Here is a 23,824-nt window from a genome sequence, read left to right as displayed (position 1 = left end):
GCCCCGCCCCTGCTTGCTCGCTCTCTCTCTCTCTCTCTCTCTCTCTCCCTCCCTCCCTCCCTCAAAAATAAACAAACATTAACAAAATTTTTTAAAATAAATAAATAAAAAGTGACCATGATAGAAGACAACAATCAAGTCAAAGATACAGAGATATACATTGTTTTGCCTAAGCCAAAAACAAGCCTGCATTTACTCATACAGTAGGTCACTGAGTAATATGAAATCTTTGAAATGATTGAGTACACTGTTGCCCTAGAAGCCCAAGAGGAGGAATATCTCTGGACCAAATAGCCAGTGGTGTGTTATGAGACACAGGAAGTTAAAAGTGCCTATCATGCAGAACAGAAATATTTAACTTATGGATTGCAAAAACATTTTCTGTAGACATCTTAATATGAAAAATTTTAAAACCTTGACACAAATGCTCATCTTTGATCCAATTTCAATAAACATCTTAGCTGTATTTAGGCCAAAATTCTCATTTGTTAATTAATTCTTACAATAAATTAGCCCCAGGACTGACAAAATAGTACTTTTTAGTTAATGAATCCAATTGGCACAGTAAGCAGCTCCAAATTCTTACACAAAATATAAACACTATATACCATGCTAAGTTTTACCAGTCATTTTATTGTCTCCTTTAATCACCTCTCTTGGTTTTCCTGTCATATCATAATTTGACCCTCAGCAAAGCCCAAATTCTAGCAATGAATGAATAAGTACAGTAAAATACAAAGTATCTTAGGTTCACAAGCTATTTTCCCTTTTAGTTAAAACATCTATTTATAAATTTATCTTTTCCTCATGTAAAATATTTCTAAATGCTGAACATTACTGTTTTTGAATACTGCATTTCCTTTTCCAGTACGAGGTGACCGGTGTAAAGACTAAGACTTAAAAAAAAAAAAAAAACCTTAATCCCCAGATTTGACAAATCTCTTGGAGACAACCACTGATAACTTTACGTGAGTGGTTCCCAATCTTTTTGGGCAAAATGATATTTCAAAGTATAAAGAGGCGCCTGGGTGGCTTAGTCGGTTAAGCATCCGACTTCGGCTCAGGTCATGATCTCACGGTTCATGGGTTCGAGCCCCGCGTCAGGCTCTGTGCTGACAGCTCAGAGCCTGGAGCCTGCTTCCGATTCTGTGTCTCCCTCTCTCTCTGACCCTACCCTGCTTACGCTCTCTCTCTCAGAAATAAATAAAAACATTTAAAAAAAAAGTGTAAAGATTTAGGGTGGATGGGAGAATAGGTGAAGGGAGTTAAAAGAGAAAAAGTTCCAGTTTAGGGGCGCCTGGGTGGCTAAGTTGGTTGAGCATCCAACTCTTAGTTTCAGCTCAGGTGATGAACTCACGGTTCCTGAGATTGAGCAAGGAATCTGCTACAGATTTTCTGTCTCCCTCTCTCTCTGCCCCTCCCTAGCTCATGTGTGTGCACACTCTCCATCTCACACTCTCTATCAAAATAAATAAACTTTAAAATAAAAAAAAAAACCCCACCCAGTTTATAATATAAGTAGGTCATGGGTATGTAATGTACAGCACGGTGACTATAATTAAAATATTACGTTGTATATCTGAAGGCTGTTAAAAGAGTAGGTCTTAAAAGTTCTCAGCACAAGAAAAATTTTTTGCTAACTACATGAGTTGGTAGAGGTTAACTAGATTTACTGTGGTGATCGTTTTGCAGTGTATGCAAATATTAAATCGTTATGTTATATAGCTGAAACTAATGTTATATGTCATGTATATCTTAATTTAAAAAACCTTAAAATTTTTTTTCATGTTTATTTTTGAGAGAGAGAGAGAGAGAGAGAGAAAGAGAGAGTGTGTGTGTGTACGGGGGAGGAGCAGAGAGAGAGAGAGAGGGAGACACAGAATCCGAAACAGGGTCCAGGCTCTGAGCTGCCAGCATAGAGCCTGATGTGGGGCTCAAACCCATGAACCATGAGATCATGATCTGAGCTGAAGTTGGATGCTTAACCTACTGAATCACCCAGACACTCCTAAAAAATGTTTTTAAATGATGCCATTAGTGTGGGTCCTAATCCAATATGACCAAAGCTTACAAGAAGAAGAAATCTGGACATATGAAGAGCCACCTGGGAGGTACATGCCTATGAAAAGGCAGCAGGAGGGCAGCCACCGGCAAGCTATGTAGAGAGGGCTCAGGAGAAACCATCGCTGCCAAACACCTTGATCTTGGAATTCTAGTGCAGAAATTTTTATCTGTTTCTTAGGAAAGTACAGTTAAAAAAAAAAAAAAAGGTATGAATTTGGTATTGCATTAGATTCTTTATAATTGGGGAACCTGCCCCACAAAGTACCAATGTTGGTAACAAAAATTACAGAGAACTGGTAATACTTCTGCACAATACTCTTTCATTTTATGTCCTTAGAGACCACTGTCTATTTTGGCATGACAGGACTAAACAAATGGTATTAGTATAAGATGGTAAATATATAAGATGGTATTTACTAAGGGTGACAAAAAAGGGAAACAAGGATCCCTGCATAAGAAGATGTCCTCACTTTGATCTATTAGGCACATGGGTGGCTCAGTCAGTTAAGCATCTGATTTTTGATTTTGGCTCAGGTCACGATCTTACAATTTTATGAGTTAGTCTTGTGTTGGGCTCTGCACTGACAGTGAAGAGTCTGCTTGGGATTCCTTCCCCCTCTCGTTTGCACTCTCTCTCTCTCAAAATAAATAAACTTTAAAAAAAGAATCCATGAAGATTGAAGATTATGTTTCAACTCTTCCCCCATCTGTATATGAAAAGCAGGAAGGAAATCTAATAGGGTCTCCATTTGTTCCAGTATCAATATTCAAAAATCAATCCCCGATATAAACCAGCTTGTTATTGTTTTTCTAGCTGATTTCAAACTTAATACTTCTTAGCTATTATTTGAACACCCCTATGAATCCCTACCAATCCTTCAAAGGAGTTGGTATTTGCCAATTTCTTCTTTGAGGGAAACTATAATGAAGGCTTATTTGGCTACCTCATTTTATTATAAAAACACTAATTTACAAGCCAAAAAAAAAAATTAAAGACACATGTGGGTGCTGCCTGTCACCATTCCTTACTCTACTGAAACATAAATTCCTTTAAAAGTCTTGTGACTTCTAGGGGCGCCTGGGTGTGCTCAGTCGGTTAAGCGTTCTGACTTCGGCTCAGGTCACGATCTCACGGTTCGTAGGTTCGAGTCCCGCATCGGGCTCTGTGCTGACTGCTAGCTCAGAGCCTGGAGCCTGCTTCAGATTCTGTGTCTCCCTCTCTCTCTGGCCCTCCCCTGCTCACACTGTCTCTCTCTCTCAGAAATAAATTAAAAAAATATATTAAAATTTTTTTAAAAAATAAAAAAAAATAAAAGCCTTGTGACTTCTAGACCTATTATTAATGCCTTCCATTTTTTATTTCCTTTTAAATAAGTCTTTTCTTTTGGAAAAAAATTACTGAGTTTACCAAGCACAACTGAGTGTGAACCTATGCCAAGTTGATACAAATACAACTAAATAGACTTCAATCTCTAGTAGCTAAATTATGAATTCACAGATTATTTCTTTTAAGAAAAAAGTACATTCATAGGTGAGCTTTGTGGTAGTTTGCTGTCTGGCCTGGTAGATCAAAGGAGGGAGCAACCTTTTCAGGTTAAAGAAGAACCAAGTAATCAAGCAACTCTCTTATTTTTTACTCTTCAGAAACAAATGCTAGGGTATTTGTAGTTCTTAACCTTTTTTTTTTTTTTTTTAAAGAAAGATCACTGATTTCTGTGAAAACTTGATTAAGACTACGAACCATTTCCTCAGAACAGAGATAAAACTTAAGGTCAAAATGCTAGGGATTCTTAAGCCTCTGCTCTACACCTTTTCCTGAAATGCAGTTTGGGATAAAGCCTGTAACAGAATGAATGGTAAGGTATGAGTGATTGAAATAGACCTATTAACTTTTTTTTTTTTTTTTAATACTAAGGAAGCCAGAATTTACAATCACTGTAGCAGGGAATAGTGCCCAATTAAAATCCATCCATTTCCTTTCTCTGTCCAGATGCAGGAGCCTCATCCAATTCTGGCAGAAGATCCTAAAGAAAAAAAAAGGTCAAAACTACAGAAAAGTAGCAATACCCAAATCCAGAGGAGAGGAAAGGGCAGATTATACTGGTAGAGATAGAAGGCTCCTTAAATAAGATAGCTAATACAGTATAATGAAAAGATTCTTCTAGAATCATAGGAACTTGATTCAACCTATTACTAGTTATGTGATCACTCTGATTCAATCTGTTCATTTGTAAACCACTCCACTGCACTATTCTGAGAATTAAGTGAAACAGAATTCATAACAGAACCTAGCAAGATACCTGGCACACTGCAAGCACCCATTTTTGGAATGTAGGGTTAAACTATTAAAGAAGTAAACAAGAGCCATTTTCTGGCTTCTAAGGCAATAGTATAAAGTGGCAGAGAAGAAGCCACAGTTTGAATCTTATTTGAAACTTGCCAAGTCCACTAACACTAAGATTTGCTAACAGTCAATGGAGTCAACAGCACCCTTAGTCAAAATACCCTTTATTAATTTTTTTAGAGAAGGCTTTACTGCTTGACATCAATCTGATACACACAGGTATCTTTTCAGAAATTCAAATACCTCATAAAATAAAATCTATTGTATACAGAATATACTGTTAATTTACCCAATTGTTTCCTCAATCATCCGGTCAGGAATGATTTCCAGAATCTGTAGATTTCTTTAAAACACTAAAATCTCCTTTAATACAAAGTCAATATATATCTATGCAGCTATTCCATTTTTCTGTTGACTGAAAATATCATGTGTCACAAAAGGAACTGGGCTCAGAGAGCTAGTAATAAATACTACTGAGGAGACCTGAAACATCTGAGTGTTTACTAAGTTGGCTTTACCAAGGCCCACAAGCCTAGATATAGTTTAAAACTTTAAAAGGTTTTATTGTGAAAAATTTCAAACAAGCATAAAAATAATGTTTTACAAATAACATCATTTAGTTATCATTTCAACAATTACCAACTCTTAAGTCAATCTTGTTTCATCTATTACGGTATCTCCTCCACTCTAAAACAAACACTAGTAACATGTCATTTCAGCCATATTGCAGCATGTATCTCTTAAAGGTAGGTTCTTCAAAAAAGAAAATGTGTGGGGCACCTGGGTGTCTCAGTCGGTTAAGCATCCGACTTAGGCTCAGGTCATGATCTCACAGTTTGTGAGTTCGAGCCCCATGTTGGGCTCTGTGCTGACAGCTCAGAGTCTGAAGCTTACTTCAGGTTCTGTCTCCCCCCTCCCTGCCCCCCACTCCTCCCTTGTTTGCACACTCTCTCTCAAAAATAAATAAACTTAAAAAAAAATGAAAACGTGCATTTTAGTTCCTGTTTTGTTCTGAGGGAAAGGAAGAAAACTAACTTTAGCCCACCATTTTGTCCCTTCTAGAATCTCCATCCTTGTGTCTTAAAATATTATCAGTCCATCTGAATTCATTTTGGCATTCCTCAATCTCAGTCTAATACTGATTTAAGAAAAGAAAAAAAAACTTTCAAAAAATTCAAGAGAAAGGAACACTTTCAAACTCGTTTTCAAGGCTACCATTACCCTGATACCAAAATCAGACAAGAACACCACAAGCCAATAGCCCTGATGAACATTTTATTTTTAGAGAGAGAAAGAGAAGGTGAGAGGGAGAGAGCAGGCGTGTAAGACAGGGAGAGTGGAAGAGGGAGAGTGAGAATCAAAGCCAGCACCACACTCATCATGGAGCCTGATGCAGGGCTCAATCCCACGATCCTGGGATCAGGACTCAAGCCAAAATCAAGAGTCAGATGCTCAACCAACCAAGCCACCCATGAGCCTCAGCCCTGATAAACACAGATGCAAAAATCCTCAACAGAATATTCACAAACTGAATTCAACAATACATTAAAAGGATTATATACCATGATCAAGATTTCTGAGATAGGATGATTCAACTACCCAAATCAAATAATACACAATGAAAAGAACAAAAATAATATCATTTCTGTAGATGCACTTGACAAAATTCAATATCCTTTCATGATAAAAAAGAACTCTAAACAAATTAGGTACAGGTGTATTAGAAATACACCTCAACATAAAGCCATATATGACGAATCTCAGCTAACACCATATTCAATGGTGAAAAACTGCAAGCTTTTCTTTTAAGATCAGGAACAAGACAAAGATGCCCATTCTTGTCACTTTTATTCAAAATAACACTGGAAGTCCTAACCAGACCAACTAGACAAGAAAAAGAAATAAAGAGCATCCCAATCAGAAAATAAGTAAATTTGTCTGTTTGCATATGACACAGTATTCCTATCTAGAAAACCCTAATTATTCCACCAAAATGCTTTTGGGTAAACAAATGAGGTAAAGTTGCAGGACACAAAACCAATACAAAAAATAGTTATTTTACATACTAACAACTACAGGAGAGAGAAATTAGGCAAATAATACCAAGTACAACAGCATCAAAAAGAATAAAGTATTTAGCAATAAATTTAACCAGAGAAGTGAAAGATGTATATAATGAAAACTGTAACACATTGACAAATGAAACTAAAAACACAAATGAATGGAAAGATAGTCCATATTTATGGGTTGGAAGAATTAATACTTTTAAAATGTCCGTACTATCCAGAGTGACCTATAGATTCAATGTAATCCCTTTCAATGCTCCAATAGCATTTTTCATAGAAGTAGAAAAAAAAATCCCCAAATTCCTTTTATGGAGCCACACAAAATTTTGAGTAGTTTGGCAATCTTGAGAAAGAACAACAAAGCTGGAAGCATCACAATTCCTGACTTCAAACTATATTACAAAGCTGTGGTTATGAAACAGTATGGTATTGGCATAAAAGCAGACACATTGATCAATGGAACAGACTAGAAATAAATTTTCAACAAAGGCATCATAGAATTGATAATCATATCAATAGAATTGATTCATATCATAGAATATACAATGGGGAAAGGACAGTCTCTTCAATACATGGTGCTGGGAAAACTGAAAATCCATATGCAAAAGAATGAAACTAGGGGCACCTGGGTGGCTCAGTCGGTTCATCTGACTCTTGGTTTCTGCTCACGTCATGATCTCATGGTTTGTGAGATCAAGCCCCACGTAGCGCTCTGCACTGACAGAGGGATTCTCTCTCTCTGCCTCTCCCCTGCTCCCTCTCTCTCAAAATAAACAGTAAAAAAAAGAAAAAAGAGAATAAAACTAGACCCCCATCCCTATACCATACACAGAAATCAACTCAAAATGGATTAAACACCTGAAACTATACAACTAAACAACTGAAACTGTATAACTCCTAAAAGAAAACTCCTTGTCACTGATCTTGTCAGTGATTTTGGGATTTGACACAGAAACCAAAAGCAACAAAATTAAAAAAAAAAACAAAAAACACGCAGGATTATACCACACTAAAAGCTTCTGCACAGCAAAGGTAGCCATCAACAAAATGAGAAGGCAACCTATGTAATGGGAGAAAATATCTGCAAATCACATATCTGATAAGGGATTGATGTGAAAAATATATAAGAGGGGCACCTGGATGGCTCAGTCAGTTAAGTGTCTGACTTCAACTCTGGTCATGATCTCGCAGTTTGTGAGTTTGAGCCCTGCATCGGGCTCTCTGCTGTCAGCACAGAGCCCACTTTGGATCCTGTCTCCCTCTCTCTGCCCTTTCCCCGGCTGCATGTGCGTGCACTCTCTCTTTCTCAAAAATAAACATGTGAGATATGTATGTGTGTATACAACTCAATAGCGCGCACACACCCACCCACCCACAACCAATCAACCAAACTCAGCTGAAAAAGGGGCAAGAATCCAAATAGACATTATCCCAAACAAAACCTAAAAACAGCCAAAAGGTCCCTGAATAGGTGTTCAACATCACTTATCATCAGGGAAATGCAAATCAAACCACGATGAGAAATCACTTCATATCTGTTAGGATGGCTATTATCAAATAATAAGAGAGAACAAATGCTAGTGAGAATGTAGGGGGGAAAAAAAGGAACCCTTGTACATTGTCAGTGGGAATGTAAACTGGTACAGTCACTATGGAAAACAGTATGGAGGTTCCTCAAGAAATTAAAAATAGAACTACCATACGACCCAGCAGTCCCACTGTTGGATATATAGCCAAAGAAAACAAAATCACTTTGAAAAGTTATCTGTACTCCCATGTTTGTAGCAGCATTATTCACAACAGCCTATGTATGGAAACAACCTAAGTGTCTGCCAAAGGATGAATGGGTGAAAGTGTGCTATTTACATACAGTGGAATATTATTCAGCCATAAAAAAGAAGGAAATCCTGTTTGTGACATGATAAAAGTGTATGCCATTATGCTATGTGAAATAAGCCAGAAAAAGATAAATACTACATAGCATCTCACTTATATGTGGAGTTACTAAAACAAAAACAAAAAACATAAATTGAACTCACTGAATCAGAGTAGAATGGTGGCTGTCAGGAGATGGGATGTAGAAGAAATGGCAAGGTTGGTAAAAGGGTACAAACCTTTAGTTATAAAGATTAAAAAGGTCTAAGGATCTGATTTATAAACACAGTGACTAAAGCTGATAACACTATATTGCAGAGCTGAAATTCGTTAAGAGATTAGAACTTAAAGTTTCTCACCACCACTTCCAAAAAAAGTTGTCCTTACATTTGTTAGAATCCTTTCACAATGTATATCAAATCATCATGTTGTATACAACGCACTATAATTCTGTCAATTATACCTCATTAAAGATTGGAAGAAAAAAAAACCCCACAACCCTAAACACCAGAATTTATGAAGTCTGGTGGTACACAGCTCTATCTGAAAAGGTAAATGTATCTTGAAATTCTACAGGTAAAAAATTCATACAACTCTGGCCAGCAAACATGGTACCCTAAAGCCACTTCAAATAAAACAATTTCTACTAATGTCTGAAAAGGACCTTGGTCCTGAAAAGAAGATCTGTTTCTCTCTATTAAATTTCTTAATGTGATATTCATATTATAAGCACAGTATATTTGTAAAGTTAGAAGCCTCAAACAAATTTCAGCTACACACAAATTATTCTTTGTTAAAGAGATGATTCTTACTCACATGGAATAGGATCGTGAAAATCGGGTGCTCTATTTACAACATGAAAGCATTACTTACCCCAAGTAAGATGCAGATAAAGTTTATACAACTGATCAAATGTTCATAATAACAACGCCCGATTGGATGTGTATTTTATACAAACCATGGTGTCTTCACTCACTTTACATGCATTAGCTCATGTAATCCTACAACTTTATGAGTAAACTACTACTCCTATTTAGCCAAAGAATCAAACCCACCAAGAATCTTGTCCAAGGCTATAAGCAAAGAAACAGATAACTAGAATCTGAATGAACAAGGTCTACCCAATTTCAGAACCTTCACACTTTTAATCATTATTGATCTTCACCATGACATACCCTGATTTAGTATTCTTAGCCTACAAGTATATATTAGAATATGACATTTATTGCTGAAATATGATAATGTAACTTCTTTTAGGTACTTATAGTTTAAAAGGATAAAACATTTCATATTTAACAGGTTTAAGATTTTTTAAATTAAGAATGTTTTTTATTAAAAAAAATTTTTTAAATGTTTATTTATTTTTGAAGGAGAGACAGAGCATGAGTGGGGGAAGGGCAGACAGAGAGGGAGACACAGAATCCAAAGCAGGCTCCAGGCTCTGAGCTGTCAGCACAGAGCCCAATGCAGGGCTAGAACTCTTGGACTGCGAGACCATGACCTGAGTTGAAGTCAGACACTTAACCGACTGAGCCACCTAGGTCCCCCCCCCAAGTTTTAAATGTTTATTTTTGAGAGAGAGAGAGAGAGAGAGAGAGAGACAGAGCACGAGTGGGAGAAAGGCAGAGAAAGAGGCAGACACAGAATCCAAAGCAGGCTCCAGGCTCCTTGCTGTCAGCAGGGAGCCCCAGGGAGTGAACCCACCAACCCTGAGATCATGATCATGATCTGAGGCAAGGTCGGATGCTTTAGTTAAGCACCGACTTAGTTAGCCACCCGAGCGCCCCTAACAGGTTTAAGATTTAAAAAGATTTAATATTTAAGACTTGTAAAATCAGCTAATTTGAATTTTAAATACCAACCTCAAAGAGCAGAGGACAGGGGTGCCTGGATGGCTCAGTTGGTAAGCATCCAACTCGATTTTGGCTCAGGTCATGATCTCAGCATTTGTGAGACCGAGTCCTGCTTGGGATTCTCTCTCTCTGCACCCTCCTCTGCTCATGAACACACACGCATGCTCTTTCTCTCTTAAAATAAATAAATAAACTTAAAATAAAGAGAAAGTAACGAGGAGATGATATCCTTTCTAAGATAATTTTCTAAGATAATTTATTTTCAGGTCTAAGAATTAGACATTCAAGGAATGTTAATTGATGAACTTTCTGCAACAAGAAGCACCAGTCTCACAAGTGCTAATCAGGTTTAAGTACCTGAAATCATTGGAGACCAATGGATAATAATCTAGCATTTCATGAGAAATCATTTTTCTTAGAGAAAGGAACTTTCTTATCTTGAATTGTATCTATTAAGGCAAGAAATTCTGGCTCCTAGAAGAACAGAAAAGTCCATGATTTTCTTCCATGAATTAAAAATAACTATTAGTTACTGAAAAATCTAGAAGCAGATAGTTTAAAAGATTTTATTTATTTTTGAGAGAAAGAGCACGAGCAGGGGAGGTGGAGAGAGAGAGGGGACAGAGGATAAGAAGAGTGCTCCACACTGACAGCACCCAGCCCGATGCAGGGCTCAAACTCATAAACGCAGTAACATGACCTGAGCCAATGATGGACGTTCACCTGACTGAGCTACCCAGGTGCTCCTAGAAGCAGATAATTTTAGTAAATTAACTTAAATACTTTTTGTGTTACTAAAGAAATACTATGCAAAATCACTTTAAATATTCATGATAACTCTGTCAAGTCTTACATACAGAGACAGAGAGAACAGGATAGAAAAGACCATAAGACAGATTTCCCTGACTACATGCAGATTTTTACATTTCACTTAGTACTGCTGTTTTATATATTACAAAACAAAAAGTAATCCCTGAAAAATCTGAATTGAGTTGAAACAAATTAACTTCACTGTGTATCAAGTTCGTGGCATAACCACATAATTAATTCAAGAGACTTTAAAACATTAAAAAAATTTTTTAAATGTTTTATTTATTTCTGAGAGAGAGAGAGACAGAGAGAGAGAGAGAGGAGAGAAAGAGACAGCGTGAGCAGGGGAGGGTCAGGGTGAGCGGGAGATACAGTTTCCGAAACAGGCTCCAGGTTCTGAGCTAGCTGTTAGCACAGAGCCCGTTGCAGGGCTCGAACCCATGAACTATGAGATCATGACCTGAGCTGAAGTCAGACGCTCAACCGACTGAGCCACCCAGGCGCCCCAAGAGACTTTAAAACATTTTAATTTGACTGTATATCCTTAGAGGATATAACCTAAGAGCACAAACAAACCCAGTGGTCATATTGTTCTGACATTCTAAAACTGCTATGTGTGCAATGTGGGACAAAGCAAAATGTAATTGTACTAGTGTTAGTGAAAACTGGGATTTGGAGAATGAGGAAAAGATTAGGTTTACACAAAAACTACATAGTAGTGAATTTAAAAAGGTTATCAAATACCGACTAGTGATATTTTTAAAAGAAATTAAAAAAAGAAAAAAAAGAAACCAGTTTTTAGTTCTGTCCATTGAAAAGGTCCTAGAAAACAAGGACCAACCCGAGAGCAATGAATACTCCTAGCACCTAGAATGTGGTCTGTAAGTATCATTTCCCACTAAAAGATAACAGTGTGTTGTAGAAATTAGTAATTCCAAGTTTGGGGCAGGAAATGTACAAAATGATCCTGGAACATATTGTCATACTAGAAAGCAAGGAATCCAAAAAAAAAAAAAAAAAGCTAGGAAACAAGTGAGAATGAGTAAAAAGGGCATAGAAGCCAAAAATCAAATGTGGGACAATTTGAATGTCAAAAATAATAACTGCAAGGGACTGAAACACATCAAACATATTTAAAATCATAATATGCAACAATAACATTTCACTGATCACCTATAGAGGCTGCTAGGTTACCAACTGATTATATTTTGAAAACTGGTAAGAAAGAAAAAAACACAGATCTTGACTTTTGTATTCAAACTATTCCTTAGGTACTAACCAAATAAATGAGAGGGAATACTACAGAAAATAAATTAATGATAAAATATCACCATTTTGCAATCATAAAGGAAATAATGGATCTAGGCACATTGTTCTTAATGTGTGGTCTGAGAACTCCTGAAGTTCCCAAGATTCTTTTAGGGGTATGTGAGGTCTTTCTCTTTTCAACTACATATCAGTGTGAGGCCAGATTTTCTCCAGTCTTCAACCAAAACAACTTATCACAACAAATTAAATGCAGAAACAGCTGTGAGAAAGCAGCTGTCTTCTATTAAGTCAGACACTGAGAGAATTGCAAAAATGTAAAACCACGCCACTTTTTAAAAAAACTTTGGAAATATAGTTATTCTTCAAAAAAATGTCATTTATGTTAACAGGATTTGTTACCATTATTTTAAAATCAGTTGATAAATAATTAAAAATTTTTGTTTTGGGTTGCCTGGGTGGCTCAGTTGGTTAAACATCCAACTCTAGATTTCAGCTCTGTTGTGATCTCACGGTTCTTGGGTTTGAGCCCCACATTGGGCTCCGTGCTGACAGCTTGCAGCCTGGTTGGGATTTTTTCCTCAACGCCCCCAGGCCCCTTGAATTAAAAATATATAATATTAAAAAGTAAAAATAAAAATTTTGTTTCAGTTTCTAATCTGGTAAATCTTGATATAATCCTTGAAATCTCTTTGGGGCATTCAGTTTTTAAGAGTGTAAAGTTTAAGAAGGGCTGACCTAGGGGCACCTTGATAGCTCAGTCAGTTGAGCGTCCAACTTTGGGTCAGGTCATTATTTCATGGTTCACGAGTTCAAGCCCCACATCGGGCTCACTGCTGTCAGGGTGGAACTGGCTTTGGATCCTCTGTCCTCCTCTCTCTGCCCCTCCCCTGCTTGCTCTCTCTCAAAAATAAACACACACTTAAAAATAAATAAAATAAAAATATACCACTCACACATAAAGAATGGCTGATCTAGGTGAATGAATACCAACAGCATCGGGCTCTGTGCTGACTGCCAGCTCAGAGCCTGGAGCCTGTTTCAGTCTGTGACTCCCTCTCTCTCTGACCCTCCCCTGCTCACGCTGTCTGTCTCTCTCTCTCCTAGAAATAAAACATTAAAAAAAAAAAAAGAATATTAAATGACACCATGGAGATGCAACCTCCAACATCCAAAGAGTAGGAACTCTACACAATGGTAAATTTCACAAGTATACTGCATATAAAAAAGAAAGACAGAATCTGTAAACTAGAAAGACTCGACCTTACCTCAGTCAAATGGAATGGTTTAAATCCAAAGGGAGATTTACTATTCCCTAATTTACTGTATTTGTAATTTTCCTAACAAAATCCAACCATATCTGTATATATTGCTTCCCTCACCAACAACTAAAAGGAAAAGAAATAGAAAAAGACATTCCAAGAACTACCCATGTGGAAATAGGGGTTCGGACAAGCCAACAGACAAATCCCAGCAGAGAGGAGAATCAGAGAGCTGTATAAAAGAAAACGGGGTTGCTCTGTAGTCAAGAAAAGTTTCAATGATCCTCTGTAAGTAGGGTAAGAATATAGTTTATGGTCCAAACTGGGACATTTTTATTTTTATTTTATTATTATTTTTTAAATCTTTATTTTTGAGAGAGAGAGAGAGAGAGAGACAGTGGGGGAGGGGGTGCAGAAGCAAAAGGGAGAGAGGATATGAAGCAGGCTCCATGCTAAGCAGTGAACTCACTGGAATTCAGGAACAGTGTGATCATGACCTGAACGGAGTCAGACATTCAACCACCCAGAAGCCCCTAAACTGGGACATTTTAGAGAGTGAAAGTGGTGCTATTACTAATTATGTGGTAGGCATAAACCAGGACTGTTCCTCTTTCTTCTACAACAGTTTAATTTTTTTTTTTTTACTATTTTCACTAAAGATATTCAACTCAATCCTTTGAATAATGATTTTCCATAGAAACACATTCCTAATATTATGGAGTTCAGAAAAACTAATGTATTCTATTAAAAAGAATGTTTTCCCTGTCTCTTGCTCAGCACACAGTTACTTTACAAAGGGGGATATGTCTTTGTCTCTTCTTGTTGCTCAGTGTATTCTATGAACTTCCAGCCATTCCTTTTCTTACCAACTGTTCAAGATAAACTATGAAGGGAAAATTACACTTACTCAAGAGCCTTGCTTCGCTAAAAATACATGTCTTCCCATGGGCCTCCACACATGGCCTAGTAAGACTCCTACTCAGTTTTTGAACGGATACTTTATTCCCAGCAACACTTCAAATCTTAGTGACCTAGGAGTTAGGAAGTGTGAGGTAAAAACATCTGGGTCACGTCAACCAGCTGAGGCTCCAAAGTAAGAGCCTTAGAATTGGCATTATTGCCTACTTGTTTTGTTCTAAGTAGTTTGCCTTCAGAAGTTCACAGTTCCATATATGCTGCTAGCCCAATTTTCTTTCGGGGATTTTTAGTAAATATCTGGATTTCGTATTGCTTATATAATGAGATACCAATAAAGTGACTATCCATTTAATCTGTGAATATTTTATGCCACTCCACAGGTTTTAAAATATGGGGCAAACTTTTTCAATAAAAGCAGCCTAAATATAAAAATACAGAATACAGAATTTTAGCCTCATCCTAAAATGAGACACTCCCTATACCATGTCAACCTACCCTTATTTTGTTCTATTACGAGGCTATAACACTGAAGTTCTAATTGCCATAAATAAAACTAAATGTGTTTAGCAAGAACAAGAATAAAAAGGGACTTCAAAAATTTGAACTTCCTTTCACATTTCCTTCAGACCTGTTATTTTAAAGAAGTCATTCCATCTAGTATTTTTCAGGCATAAAGACAATTTGTGTGGTTACAGTAATTTGCACCACAGAATTTGAGAAAATAAAAACTTACGCATTCATACAACAATCTCATGCTACATTCAGCATGCAATCAATCATACTGCCTCACAAACCCTACTATTTGTTCTATTCTAGGTTAAATTCTTTTGTCTTTAGAACTAAAATAAAAATTTTAAAGTGCCCTTTAGATTCTAAACCGAATGCTATCATAATAAACATTTATTTTTTTTAAGTAACCACATCTATGTCTCTTTCCTTTCTGTCTGGTTTCTCTTATAAAACAAGTCAACTCTCAACAAGCTACATTAACAAAGGAAAAGGTAACATAAATGCAGAGGCAATATAATTGCCAACAGGTCCTTCCACTTAAATAAAACCTTCCTTGGATACCGAGAATGCCCGAACAGTTGCTTATTAACTGGAGATCATCCTCCTTCAGAGATGTGAGAGTACAAATTGTATGTGTTGTGGCATGCACGGAGGTTGGCAGAAAGAAATAGAATGTTCCAACATAAGCCAAAGACCGGAACAGGACGGGAATAAAAAAAACATGGAGTCCAGAGATGGGGAGGGGGTAACACAACCACAACAACCTCATAGAAAATAACAAACAATGGGTAGAAATACTGAACAATGAGATTCATGTGCACGCATATTAAATTAACATCTCAACATTACAAAATGTGCTAAAATGATACTAGAACATCCTAACCAGATCATAATTTCTAAGAGTTATGAAACAATCCTCTTACTATACTCAACAGTACATACGTTTATTAGATTACCGGGTTTTATTTGATTCTTCATATTTCAGGAGTGGGGAGGAGAAAACCTCAGCATCATAAGACAATAAAAAGTCTCTTGTTTTGGGTGATGGTATGGGAAAAAGAAGGCTTGAAGAATATAAATTATGCAGCTTAAGAACGAACTTTAAAGAATGAAAAATGTTATTGCAAACAATTTAACCTCCACTAAGGTAGAGGGACAAACATATACAAAAAAGTTTAACTTTTTAACCTTTGTTATAAATCTGTTACATAAATAAGTAATTACCAATAAAACTTCAAATATTATCCAGAAGAGATTTCTCCCTTTCTTCAAGTTATTACTTGAGGTGGCATCTGGTGGTAATAATGATTGTGTGAACAGCCAATGAAAATTAAATATTCTTAAAAACAATTTTTTTTTTGTTAAGACAAAGGATCTGAAATGAAATGGTTTACTAAGAAACAAAATGGAAGATACTGAAGTTAGAAAATTTCTTTTACTACTGACTTTTAGGAAAAGGACAAATTAACTTTGCATTTCAATATATATAAACAGGAGCACATGGGGTGGCGTCAGATTCTTGACTTCAGCTCAGATCATGATCTCATGGTTTTGTAAGCTCCAGCCTCGAATTGGGCCCTGGGTGCTGACTACTTGGAGCCTGCTTGCGATTCTCTGTCTCCCCTCTGTGCCCCTCCCTCCCCTGCTCACGCTGTCAAGAGTAAATAAATAAATTTGAAAAAATTCTTTAAAAACAAAAACAATACATACAAACAAACCTAACCATAATAAAAAATCTTAAGAGCCCATCCAGTTTTCCCCCTTTGTCCTAGTTTCTTTTTTGCTAGGGAGAGGCGCAGTAGGATAATAATAGCAGGAAATAAGGTGGAGCAGCTGCCTAGGCAAGATGAGGTACATTGCTGTTTCACCTCCATTCTTGTCTACTGCTGGCTAGGTCTCACTGAAAATCAGATTAGCTGTCTGGGTAACCAAAGCAGTTTCCAAAGCCTCTGGAATCAAAATTTGCTCCCCACCCCACCCTGAACATTTTAAGGTCTCTGGCAAGCTTCAGGTTAACAGTAGCAGAAGAAGCCAAGATGAAGAGACTTCTAACTATTTGGGAAGAATAATATGTGTGTATACGTAGTATGTGTGTGAACAAAAATGTTTACTCTAGTGCTAGCAATATGGCACCTGAGGAGAAAATGGTCTGAATGGAGGCCAGGGTTTGAACTAGATGGCTTCTATTTTAGTCGCACAAATCTACAGAAATAATCGATGTGAGAGAATTATAAAGAGAAGAAATGCCTACTCTAAATTTTTGTAGTAATACATAAAATGCAGCGTACTAAACTTCATATTAACGTTGTTACTAGTTCACTAATAAACAATACACCTTCTAAAGGCAATGATAGTCACTCAAATTTCCCTTTTCAGATCAAAACATTCTATCATTATTGCAAAAATCCATTACACATAAAAATGTAACAGTAAGTAACAATGCTTTTTCTTTTTTTTACAGAAAAAAATGACACAAAATTTGGTCAGGTTTGCTCAATATTAGAATGTGCATTAAAGGCCATTTTTTCCTATTCTATTAAGTTAAAATGTTTCTTTTTTGCTAATAGCCACAAGATCTAAAACCATGAGCAAAAATTAGCTTCTAGTTCCCTTTACCATCTCCTGCAGTTTGGATAGAAGGCAAATTTTAAGGCTAGTTTAGTTAACACTGCAAAACAGGTAGTATCTCAATTCAAGTTAACAGGTGTACTCTTGGAAAACTGGGTTCCAACCAATTATTTCCAAAAATCAAATTCTCTTAAAATATATTAAGCATTTAAAAAAACCTCAGCAAATACTCTTTATAAAAAAAATCCTTTTGTAATCCAAGTAACTGCTATCTAATTTGTATGTGAATGCAATTCTTTAATATATACATTAAAAAAAAAAAGAACTAGCACAGATGTACTGTTTCACATTTATTTTAAAAGTAACTAAAAATACTTCTCAGGACACGGATTGGTTTAATATTCTAATGAAAACTTCAAAAGGGTCCCAAACTTTGAAATATTTCATTGTGATTAAAGAGCCAGATAACTGACAGATCTCTTCCAACTCCATGATTCATATTAATTTTAATAAGCTGGATGCAACCACCCCACATTGTGCTGTGAGCCAAGCACAAATGTATCAAACTAGGTTGTGCCTAACCTAGAAGGGGGGGGATGGGGGATGAGGAGGGAGTAATCTCCAGGGAGTATCTGGTTCTCCTGGAAGTAGGGATGACAAGTTAAGTAGCCTTTCTTCAGTTAGCATTTTATATGATGGCAATCCAACACATGAATGCTAGAGGGATTCTATATTACTGATATAAAAATGGAGCTAACAGGGGGACTTGACTGGCTCAGTAGGTAGAACAGAGGACTCCTGACTTCAAGGTTGTGAGTTCGAGCCCCACCCTGAGTCAGACGCTGGATGTCGAGATTACTTTAAAAAAAAATCTTAAATGAAATGAAATTGGAGCTAACAATATGCAACTATTGCACAAAACACAATAAATTATTCTACCTATTCTGGCCTAATCCCAATCTAAAGGACAATATGTATATTAAAACATAAAAGTTTTATACAGATAAAATATTATTTTCCATTTCTTAATGAGAATTCTCCTGTCAGATTCTCTAGAACTGGTCTTCTCAGGAGGTGACTTGTATTTAAAAGTGTGGAGGGAGGGGCACCTGGAGGGCTCAGTCGGTTAAGCGTCTGACCTCAGCTCAGGTCATGATCTCACGGGTTGTGTGTTCGAGCCCCACGTCGGGCTCTGTGGTGACAGCTAGCTCAGAGCCTGGAGCCTGTCTTAGGATTCTGTGTCTCCCTCTTTCTCTGACCCTCCCGTGCTCATTCTGTCTTTATCTCTCTCTCAAAAATAAACATTTTAAAAATCAATTAAAAAATAAAAAAAGAAGGGTGGAGGGCATAGGATTTCTTTTCTTTTAATCTACATAAAGCTTTATTTTTCCTAGGAGGAGGTGATGAGTTGCTACCTGATATTCAGGGATATACTAAATTTGGGGGTAAGAGTATGTGGTTGGCACAAATTCAGTGCTCGAGTGGGAACTATAAATGATTTCTTTAACTGTATGCCAACGTGAATAATCTCCCAGGGAAAAGAACCTCCTCCTCTTGCCTTTCCTACCTCCTGCCCCTCCCCCACCAACACTGCCTCCCCGCTGTGCAAAGAGCCCTTTGTCCTGCCCCGCACTTATCTAGCTGTTTGGCCATATTGACAGGCCAACTAAAAGCATAATAAGGGAGTCAGTCTGACATAAGCAGCTGGCAATTTGAAACAAAAATCTTCCTTTTCTACTCAGACCAAATCCTGCTGCAGAAGTCTGAGGCTCCTCCCATGCTTCCATCTATTTTTCAAACAGAGCAGGAAGGAATTCGGCATTTTCCCTCAATTAGGTAGCACATCAAAAACTTGAACCCCCACATAGAAACACATCTTGCAAATCCCCATATTCAATGCTTATTTTATCATTCATAACATAGACCCAGGTGTATCCCCAGCTCTGGGTGTAGATAACTAACAGAGGCAAGAAAATGATTCTTACTACTTCAATTTGCCATCAAAACTCCGAGAATTCTCAGACTACAAGGAAGACAGAAAAGCTGAGAAGAGAAAGCGGTCAAACCAAACCAACACTCATATACATATGGCAAAACTCGCCAATAATCTTAGTGCTTTAAAATACAAAGATATTATTCCAACAAGCAGTAAATTCCTTTTTCCTGTCTTTATATTAAAGATACTTAATGTGACCCTTACATCCTTCCCTGAGGTATTCAACAAACAAAATCAATTATGATGGAAAAAGTGAGACAGGATAGTATTACAAATTCCTTGTTCAGTGAAGGCTCCTATACAGTAGGTTGAGATTTAGCGTCGTCGTTTTATTATCTCTCACGGTTTCCTTTATAAAGTGTTAAGCACTTTTTCTAAAGTGATGCTTTCTAACACCGCCCCCCCCCCCCAACACATACCATTCCTGGGTATCAATTTAGAATTGAATATACAATAGGACACTTTTCATAAGACTCTAAACAATTTAGCAAAATTTGTATTGATAAATGAAAGAAATGGTATTCTACCTTTCATCAATTTCTCTGAATCTTTACTAGAAGAGAAATCAATCAGTGCAGCAAGTGAAAGGTTAAAAATGCCATTTCACTACCTATTTTGGAATTTTTGGCAGTAAGGAATGACAACAATCCTTGTCTATCACTGATGCGTTATACTTACTTTCTAAGGAGTGCCTCTGAAAAGATGCTTTTAACCAAATTACAAATAACCACCAGCTGTATTAGTAAATATACATTATCTCACACATTTTACAGAGCTTAGAGTAAGTTTTGTCGTAAAGAATATATCCCTATCAAGAACTTTTAGTTTCCCATACCTGAAACAAAATTTATAAATCAAATTTACTACTAGGCCTTTTAGTTTCAAATTAAACTGACAAATCACCAGAGCTGAACCAGAAGTTAGAAGAAAATTTTATTCTAGATCATATTCCAATTTTCAATAACAAGATGTATCCAATAATTATGACTTGTTAACTACAGTCTCAGGTTTAAGTTATTTCAACACAAAGAAGGTAAAAGTGGATGTCTGCATATCTCCATTTTGCACTATATTATTTTCCCATCCAAAATAAAAAAACAAAATGGCAACTCTCCCCCAGAAAGGTCAGAATAAGTTCAGAAAGTATGTTAAGTTCTCAGACACAACACAGTGTAAGATACAAAAATTTTCAAGCATACTGGTTAAATAAACCCTATGAAAAGGGCTTCTCTGATTTTTCAGAAAATGATTACATCAAGTTTGCAGTGCGTTCCAAATAAGATATACAAGTGAAAAAGCAATTATTTTACAAGGTAACTTTCATACTATGTAATAAACTAAAAGACATTTATATTTATACCTAAGCTATGTTAAACAGCCAGTATGAATGAAACCATTTTTTATTTGATACGGCATCTTTTATATGTGATACTAATAAAAATAGAACCACCTAAAATATTATTCATTAAGGTTCCATTTCATTAGCCTGTTTGTATCATTGAGAGACAATGCAAGCCACATTTGTGAACGACAAAATGCCAGAGTCATATTACACATTATAGATGACTGTGGGATTTAAGTACCTGAACATGAGACTGAAAATATCAAAATTCTAAGGGAAAAAAATATAGGATGCAAGAGTCTTGGGTGTGTGGGGGGAAGAAAACACATGGGCATCTGTTAAATACTCTGTAAGTGGTGGTATATTTGAGTGTTGGTTCTCCTTCGAGTACTTCCATACTCAAACAAACTGTTCTGCCTAATCAGAGACCTTCCTAATGTGCAGGAGCTGTGGGGGAAGGGGAGACCACCTAAGGGGCTCAGAGGTTATCTTCTCAAGTATCCTGTACTCTAGACTTATTATTTCTAAATATTCCTTCTGGTACGTCCTTTATTTCAGATGGATCATGGCCAAACAAACATCCTTGTGATCTTAGAAGACTATATCCAACATATATATAATGAATCAATATTTTAGGTCAAACACCAAAGAAATAATCTAATCTGGAGAAGTCTATACTAATATAGAAATTAAGAAAACACTTCTGAAATTTATATTTAGAAATCATTCCAAAAAGAGTAGTTCTTCTTAGGGTTTACAATTCCAAATGTAGTAATATGTATAGCAAAACATGTATTCAGTAAGGTCAATGTGGCCTAACAACTTGAGGGAAGGAAGGAAACACACAAACAATAAAATCAAAATTAATTCAGTAATTAAAGAGATGGAGGAAACATGTCAGTTGCAGAAAAAAGAACTGATTTTTCCCATTCTGGTTCTCAGAAAGACCCTTAAATTTTTATTACTGTGGTAATAGAAGGATTCAAAAATTAAAACTCTAATGGAACTTTCAGGCCTATCCAAGCACAAATCCCCAGATAAAAACCAAAAATCTGCAACAACAAAACCAAAAAACAAAAAACCCAGAAAAAACAAAAACAAGAAGGATCTTTAACTATGATCCAGTTTCCAGATGCTGATATCCATAAATGGGTAGAAGGTTAGAATTGCTAACTCTCATCTCCCCACCAATAAAATGCAAACGAGCTCAGCAGCGAAAATTCCCAGGAAAACAAGGTTTCTTCTTAGTCCTGAAGCAGCCATCGCCTAAGTGCAGCTCCCTGCAGCCAACAGCATTAATGGACGCTGCACTGCTGTCCTTCCCTGGAGACAGCAGCCAGCACTACTCAAGCTTCTCACGTAGCAACCAGAGCTCCAGAACCAGCAGCTGCTGCTGCCTCGTATACTCACCCCTGTGATCCAACCCAAAGGAACAACCTTATCCTTACCCCACCCCCACTCCTTACACACTCTTTTCTCTCTCTCTCTTTTTTTTTTGGACCAGTGCTCCATCCCAGAGGGCTGCAATTATGCTTTTAGAAACAAACAGTCCTAAGGTCACCCCTTTAAACTAAGACCTTTTTATTAAAAAAAAAAAAAAATCAAAATTTACCAAATAAATTCTAATTATCTATTTTTAAATTAAGCCAGCAATCTAGGAATCAAGATTAACTTTTCACCTTTAAAAGGCCAATTTTCTAAACACTATAGTCAGATTCAAATTTGCAGCGAGAGACAGAGCCTTGTGTCTTGTCCTATCAAAGGACATAATTCATTTTTCTATACATAATGACAGAGTGAGTAACCCTTAAAGACTACTCCCATAACGGAGTATGGGAACAGAATTTGGGGCTAGAGAGGAAAACTAATGATCCTCTAGAGAAAACTGGAAGAGATCCAATATAAAAAATTTTTTCTGTGTCCTCCAAGAGGCCCAGAAACCTCTGATTACGTGAATATTCTTCTTGCTTTAGTCCTAGCTCAGATTCCACACATCTAAAATTACCACTTACAACTTTTCCCTCAGAGTGACCTAAAAACATCAATGACATAAAATTAACCATCAAGAAATTTCCCCCAATTTGGAGACACACAAACATTCTCCTGAAAATCTCGCAACACTCAACTCAGGTGGATCCTCCCCACTCAAAAGTATAGCCGTGCAATATCTGCCCAACAAAAGAATGTAAATATGACCTTGATCACAAATATGTCATTTAAGAGCAACTTGCCTAGTCAAGTTATAAAGGAAATTAGCAGAGAACCTGGGGATTCTTTCAGCACCATGACCACGGGGGAAACTGGAGAAATGAACTAAAGTACAGACAAAGCCCAATGGAACCCTGAGCTCTGGGTAAGAAATGAGTTACTGGTGAACACATTGCACAAGTAACATGAGAAAGCAGAAAATGCAGGTCATACACGCACCCCTGACCCAGACCAGCAGAGCTGGCTGCAGCATCAGTATCCAAGGGAAAGACCAGTTATTCCTAACAAGTGAGACGGGCAAAGGCGCCTTATAGAATAAATTAGCATAGAAGGGGCTTTCCCAACAGTTCAACTTTCCCTCTCACGCGATTCACCTACTTAAAAAACCAGGGCTTTTTCCTCACCCCCCATTCACCTCACATCCCTGGCTTCCACGCAGAGGTAAAGGGAATTCATAAAGGGGACATTTTTCTGCTTTTCAAGACGTTCTCAAATGATCGCTCTCCACGCCCAAGGCAGGAAAAACGACACAATCTGGCTCAACTCCAAGCCTGAACCCTACAAATTCAATGAGGCTATCTCAGATACTGGGGCATACGCCACTGAGAGCCCAAGAATGTGAAGTGGGGGTGGCGAGGGTAACGTCTTCAGTGTGGGAAAAGAAGCCATCATCTGAGATGGGGACCCGAGAACGACGGTGAAGGCGTCCAGGAACATCACGGAGAGGGGGATTAAGGCACCC

General features: G+C 37.1%; 1 protein-coding gene across 5 annotated transcripts in view; it reads right to left on the bottom strand.

Moving 5' to 3' along the window:
• Positions 1–23,824, bottom strand: part of SETD5 (SET domain containing 5) — an 83,933-nt gene that overhangs the window by 59,413 nt on the left and 696 nt on the right. The window lies entirely within an intron of this gene.

Source organism: Crocuta crocuta, unplaced genomic scaffold, assembly GCF_008692635.1.
Source record: "Crocuta crocuta isolate KB4526 unplaced genomic scaffold, BGI_CrCroc_1.0 scaffold69, whole genome shotgun sequence".
Lineage (NCBI taxonomy): Eukaryota > Metazoa > Chordata > Mammalia > Carnivora > Hyaenidae > Crocuta > Crocuta crocuta.
The sequence above is the reverse complement of the archived record's forward strand: the minus strand, read 5'-3'. Positions and strand labels throughout refer to the sequence as shown.